Source organism: Pseudophryne corroboree, chromosome 10 (assembly GCF_028390025.1).
Source record: "Pseudophryne corroboree isolate aPseCor3 chromosome 10, aPseCor3.hap2, whole genome shotgun sequence".
NCBI classification, from domain to species: domain Eukaryota; kingdom Metazoa; phylum Chordata; class Amphibia; order Anura; family Myobatrachidae; genus Pseudophryne; species Pseudophryne corroboree.
In genome coordinates this window covers 322,133,808-322,140,588 of record NC_086453.1, presented here as the reverse complement: position 1 = coordinate 322,140,588, position 6,781 = coordinate 322,133,808, and the positions used below count along the sequence as shown (strand labels likewise).

The 6,781-nt window shown below is 48.0% G+C and overlaps 1 protein-coding gene across 2 annotated transcripts in view; it reads left to right on the top strand.

The window, feature by feature from the left end:
• Positions 1–1,070: 1,070 nt before the first annotated feature.
• The window catches only part of LOC134966629 (membrane-spanning 4-domains subfamily A member 4A-like), an 81,762-nt gene continuing 76,051 nt past the window's right edge, over positions 1,071–6,781 (top strand). For both annotated transcript variants that reach the window (XM_063943525.1, XM_063943523.1), the window contains exon 1: positions 1,071–1,181. The gene's annotated coding sequence lies outside the window, so the exon portion shown is untranslated. The remainder of the gene's footprint in view (positions 1,182–6,781) is intronic.

The window sequence follows — 6,781 nt, the reverse complement described above, 5'->3', positions numbered from 1 at the left end:
GAGCACCCTGACAAATCAGCACTGAGCCCCTAAATCACCCTAAAACACAGCAGGCCTATGGAGGACACAGAGCACAGCCAGCACGGACACGTCTGTGCAGTACACTCTCTAATGCCGGAGTGAAGATGGCGCAGATGCACAGGGATTTATTTAGAATCCGACAGCGGGATGATGATGTTTTGCCTCACTTTCAGATCCGGTGTTGGTGGCAAATCCCGAGCTGGGCTCGGATCCTGGCTCGGATCTCAATGTCCGGTGGGTTCGGTTCTCCGAGAACCAAATTCGCTCATCTCTATACATTCTCAAATATATATGTATATTTTATTGGTAAGCACCGGAAACTCAGACAACTTACATGAGGATTTAGAGTTACATGTACCCGCCACTCGCAGCCTTTTGCTCTTGTAGAGGAGGATCAGTGGCCGAGTTATGCAGATCTCCATATACGTAATCTACAAAACTCAATTCTACATCTACATAACCCAGGAGCAGGTTTTGGAGTTGGTCCTGATGACTGTCCTGCTTTTGCAACAGACACAACTATAGACTAGATTTAAGGGTGCACATATGGTAGGATGCATGCTGCAACTCAAGGCACAGATGTGTGGAAATGCATCTTGTGCTCACACACAAATGGGGCAGCCTTCACATTCTGCGCTACATCTGTACCAATGTCCAAACGGGTGTGATATGTAATCCCGGCGGACGGGATGCATAGTGGCATAACGGCTGCCAGAATGCCGGCAGTGGGGCGAGCGCTAAGATTCCCCTTGCGGGGTCGCTGTGCTCGCCACGCTGCAGGGTCGGGACACTCACGAGTGGGAATAGCCCTGTTGAGATGGGATTCTGGCTGTCGGCATTGTCGGCAATTCAGCGTTGGTATCCTGAACGCCGGGATCCCTGCAGACAGCATTTTAACTACATCTCGTCCAAGCGTGCCTCTGTACCATATAGATTACACAGCATTTCACATGGGACAGCTTGCAGCAATGTGGTTTCTGGATGCAGGCCCAGAGAAATTCATGAGAATGGGGCTCCTCCCTGTAGCAGGCGTCATGACATTCTTCTATCTCTGTAAACAGCCACAAACATTCAGTGATCAGCCTGACAGAGGATGTGATAGTGTATTCTGTTCTGTGACACTCAGAGGGAACCAGGTACCATCTATATACTGCAATACGGTAAGATCTCATGCAGGGGGAGAGATAGCTGCCAGAATGTGAAAATAACTTTCAGGGAAACTTGGTATCTGAACTTGTGCATCTTAAGGGGGTAAACACGGAGAGATCCGTGCTTAAATTCTATTAATTAAATGACTAGATTGCTTAGAAAGTAAGCACGGATCTCTCCGTGTGTATGCCCATAGCGATGCGCGGCCCCGCGTGTCGCTTTCGCTGTCTCTAGATTTGGCAGGCACAATCTGGTTAGATCGCACATTTCACCACTGGGTGAAATGAGCGTGCCCCCCCCCCCTCTCGCACAGCACACATTGCGCTGAGTGCTGAGCGGGGGGAGAGATGTGTGCTGAACATTCTGTCCTAGATCGCTCAGCACACATCTCCCCCATGTGTAGGGGCCTTAGTCCGACCAGTGCAATGCTCTGACAGGGGGACCTGATCCAGTGATGTGCGCAGGGGCTCTGCAGAGATATGCTAATGTCGTAGCCGCCGGGGGCTGTATGGAGGCGCTCGCAATCTGTGTTTGTGTACAACAATCAGACGCATGTCAGGCAAACATCTGTGTAGTCCCATAGACGCACGCCATGGCTGCAGGAAGCAAGACGCCGCAGCTATTGTAAGCGCATAGGGGATCACAGTTGCAAGCAGTAACGCACTCCCAAAACGGTTGCGACCCCACAGCTATTGGCATCTCTCTGCACATGTTACATCTGCCGCACCTGCAGTGTTCATGGTTTTGCCCATTAGGGAAAAATGTTATTTCTCCTACACTACTTCATGGCAGCCCTTACTCTTGGGAATTGTATCCTATTCCTAAACTTAGACAGGGAATCCTCTCAACACTTTTGGACCACCCACCTTGGGTATATAGCCCTGCTCCTCCCCTTCCTCCATTAGTCTTTTTTTCCTGTCTCCTAGCTTGACAGGGGATTATGTGGTTTTTTTTTTAGAACATTTACCTCTATTCCCAGTAATACGCCTCTGTGTAGCCGTACTGGAAGAGGGTGGCTCCCTGGAGAAGGCAGAGTGTGCTTGGGGCGGTTCTAAGTCCCCGCTGTTCAGCTTAAGGTGTCCGCCCGCTGGTATCTGCTGTTGGTCCCTCTCACTCACGCCGCTGTCTGAAGCCGTCTCCCCGGGTGCTTTGCTCCGCTAGCCGCAGCGCCTGTATCTCCGGCAGGACCGGAAGTGCGGGTGGCCGGAAGGGCAGCGGGGCGAAGGGGAAGTGCGGCTGGTGGGTGGAAGCGCTGTGAGAGACAGCGTGCGGCGGTTGGCGGGCGGAAGTGCTGGAGCGGCCGTCCTGTAGGCTGGGACGGTCTGCTCAGCGCCGCTCTCTATTATTTTTTGGAGTTTAAATAATGGCGCTGCACACTAGGAGTGAGAGTCTCCTATGAGCTGGGCAGGTGTATGCTTACCAGCAGGATGGATAGAGAGCCTTCTCCCCATAAGCCGATGAGTGCCCGGAAGAGGTAAGTCCTCATAGAGGACATGTTCTTTTCTCAGGTTTTGATTTTTCTGCATAGTTAGGATTTTAATGTAGTGCTACTGCTGTTCATTTTTTAGTGTGTCTCCTCCTAAGAAGAGGCTATGCAAGAAGAGGCATATGGATATACAGTGTGCAGCATGTGATAAGATCTTTTCTTCTACTGAGAACGTGAAGTTCTGTGAGGACTGTATACAGAGTGACATTCAGCAGGCCAGTCAATCCAGTCAGATTCAGGAATTGAAGGACTGGATGAAGAGGTCTTTTGTTACGAGAGAACAGCTGGCTGATTTGCATGGAAATAAGAGATCTAGATCCCTGGCTAGTATTGACTCTCAGGACGAGTCAGCCTCCTTGTATGCTGATTATCAGGCTTTCTCTAGTTCTGGGTCAGAAGAGAAGGAGGAAGTTAGAGAGTTTAATTTGGATCTCGTTGACAGTCTCTTAAAGAATATATTTAAGACCATGAACTATAGGCAAAAGGATAAAGGAGATGAAGATAAGGATGTTTTGTTTGGAGATAAATCCAAATGGAGCAGATATTTTCCGGTTCACAGAGCATTAAAGGATGTAGTGTCTAAGGAGTGGCAGAACATCGATAGGAGACTTGGAAGTATTAAACGTGTGGATCGGATGTTTCCGGTAGAAGATGAGCAATTTCTGTGCTGGTGCACAGTGCCTAAGATTGATGAGGCGGTGGCAGAAATGGTGTCTAAAACTACGATTCTGTTAGAGGACGGAGCTGTCCTTAAGGATGGCATGGATAAGCGTATGGAGAGTGCGCTGAAGAAATGACATATGTCCTCGGCGGTATCTTTAAGGTCTGGTGTGGCTGTTGCGTCTGTTTCCAGAGCTTTGAGAGTTTGGGGATCAGTGTTGTCCACAGATGTTGAAGAGAAAATCTCAAGGCAATATTTGCAGAGAAGCCTGGGTATTATGCTCAAGGGCATAGAGTATCTGTGCGAAGCTTCTTTGGATGTTTTAGATTTCGCAGCGAAATCCATGGCGGCAGGTGTTATGGCTAGAAGAGCTTTGTGGCTTAGATCATGGTCGGCGGATATGCATTCAAAGAACCGGTTGGTGTCATCATTACCGTATGAGGGTTCCCTATTATTTGGAAATAAGCTTGAGGATATTATACAAAAGATGTCAGGGGGTAAGTCAGCGAGGTTGCCTCAGGACAAGAGGAATAAATTTCCGTTTCCTTCTTCTAAGCAACAATTTAAGGAAGCAAGAAGTTATAGGCCAGGGCGAGCTTATATGGGAAGGTATTCCTCAGGGACGAATAGGCAGTCCTTTCGCCAGGCTTATAGGAGAGGTGGACGAAGACAATGACTGTCGCGGAGTTCCGGTATCCTTTCCGGTGGGAGCCAGGCTCCAGAAGTTTGCCAGTCTCTGGCAGTATTCAATTCAGGATACTTGGGTACTGGATGTGATATCTCAGGGATACCGGATAGAGTTCTCCAAAGTTCCAAAGAGGGACAAATTTGTGAGTTCAAGAAGCCCAGCTGTGAGTCTGGAGCTAAAGGCTCTGGAAGACAGTTTGGAAAAGTTGATCCAGGTGAATGCGGTAGAGCCTGTTCCGCCTTCAGAAAGAAAGAGGGGATTTTATTCCAGAATTTTTCTGATAAGAAAGGCGTCGGGAGATTTCAGAACGATACTAGATCTCAGACAGCTCAACAATTATGTAAAGATGATAAAATTTCGTATGGAGACGATGAAATCTATTCTGTCAGGGGTAAGGAAAGAGGATTTCCTAGCGTCCATAGACCTAAAGGATGCTTACTTTCATGTGCCGGTACACACACGGCACAGAAGATACCTGAGGTTTTTTGTCATGGGCAAGCATTTTCAGCTCACATGCCTCCCTTTCGGTCTGAAGTCGTCTCCAAGGATATTTACCAAGGTGCTGCCGGCACTGGTAACCGTAATAAGAGGACAAAGAATTGCAATTTGGGCATATCTAGACGATCTACTGGTGTGCGGAGAGTCAAAACAGGAAGTAAAGATGGCGTTAGAAGTGACGCTGCAGATCCTACAAGGACATGGCTGGTTAATAAATTGGGAGAAAAGTCAACTAGAACCAAGGCAAGAAATTCAGTTTCTCGGAGTACAGGTGGATACTGCCAATTACACAATAGGTCTTTCAGAAGAAAGATGCTCAAAGATTCGGAGTCTGGCTTCTTTGCTAAGGGAATGCAACAGTGTGACTCTGCATCAGGGGATGAGTCTTTTAGGTATGATGGCCTCCTCCATAGACGTGGTCCCGTGGGCGAGATGGCGGATGAGGGACATTCAGCTAGAGATCCTAGGCTATTGTCGGAGACGTTATTCCCTGAATCATCGCATAAGGTTAGGCCAAGGGGCAAAACGTTCCCTAGACTGGTGGATGGAAACAGAACTGGTCGACAGGAAGACGACTTTGTCGGATCGTCACTTCCTCATTCTAACAACAGATGCAAGTGCAGTTGGTTGGGGGGCGCACCTGTTGCAACAGAACTGCCAAGGAAGGTGGAACCACCAGGAGAGAAGATTATCCTCAAACCACAGGGAAATGAGAGCTGTGTGGAAGGCGATGAAATATTTCCAGAAGCAGTTACAGGGGAAACATCTCAGGATATTTTCAGACAATGTAGCAGTGGTAGCCTATCTCAATCGGCAAGGAGGCACCAAAAGTCATGTATTAATGGAAGAGGTATCAAACATACTGCATTGGGCGGAAGGTGATCTCGAATCTCTATCAGCGCTACATGTTCCCGGAGTAGACAATTATGTGGCAGATTTCCTCAGCAGACAAGAAGTGTTACCAGGAGAGTGGGAATTGAACGACGTAGTGTTCAATCAGATTGTACAGAGGTTCGGCCAGCCACAGGTGGATCTGATGGCCACACACATCAATACGAAGGTTCCTCTGTTTTTCTCCCGATATCATCTCCCAGGATCAAGCGGGGTGGATGTCTTCTCTCTCCCATGGGGGTTCAGACTAGCATATGTTTTTCCTCCGTTTCCAATGATTGCACGTATTCTAAGGAAGATCAGAGAAGAGAGGGCGCAGGTCATAATAGTTCTTCCATATTGGCCGAAGAGAGCGTGGTTTCCTTCAGTACTGAGGATGGCAGCAGGGGAACCTTTGACGTTGCCGCTGATAACGGACCTGTTACATCAGGGTCCATTGCTGCACCCAAATTTGCGACAACTTCATTTGACGGCATGGAAATTGAACGGCAATTATTGAGAGATAAAGGGTTGTCTGAGCAAGTTGTTAATTTGCTGATTCAGTCGAGAAAGAAGGTATCCTCTAAGATCTACTATAGAGTCTGGAAAACCTTCATTTCCTGGTCCGGCTCAAGATTTAACCCACAGAAAGCAGAGACATCGCAGGTCCTTCAATTCTTGTTTGATGGGTTTGAGAAGGGGCTGGCGGTATCTACCATCAAGGTCCAGATAGCAGCACTGAGTGTCCTATTGGAGAGAAGATTATCTGATGAGAGCTTAGTGAGGAAGTTCTGTCAGGCAATTAAGAGGATAAGACCTCGCTTCAGGTCGGTTGTCACTCCGTGGGATCTGAATTTAGTTTTAAATTCATTAATGTTGTCTCCGTTTGAGCCATTGCAGGACGTCTCGGTTAAATTTCTAACTTGGAAAGTAGTGTTCCTGGTAGCCATTACATCAGCCAGAAGAGTTGGAGAGCTACAGGCCCTGTGGTCGGAGGAGCCCTACCTTAATTTCCTCCCGGGTAGACTTGTGTTAAGGACTAATCCAGATTTTTTGCCCAAGGTGGTGTCAGATTTCCATTTGAATCAGGACATCGTGTTACCATCATTCTACCCACATCCGCAGAATGAGGAGGAGAAGAGAATGCATAGTTTGGATTTAATCAGAGCAATTTCAGTATATCTGGACAGAGTGAAGGAGTTCCGTAAGACGAAACACCTGTTTGTGTTATATTCAGGTGCAAGGAAGGGTGAGAAACCTACGAAACAGACCATCTCCAGATGGATCACAGAACTCCTGGCGTTTATTTACAAACAGAATGGTCAGGAGGTTCCGGAGCAGCTAAAGGCACACTCTACCAGGGCCATGGCAGCAGGGCCGGTGCAAGGTTTCTCAGCACCCTAGGCAA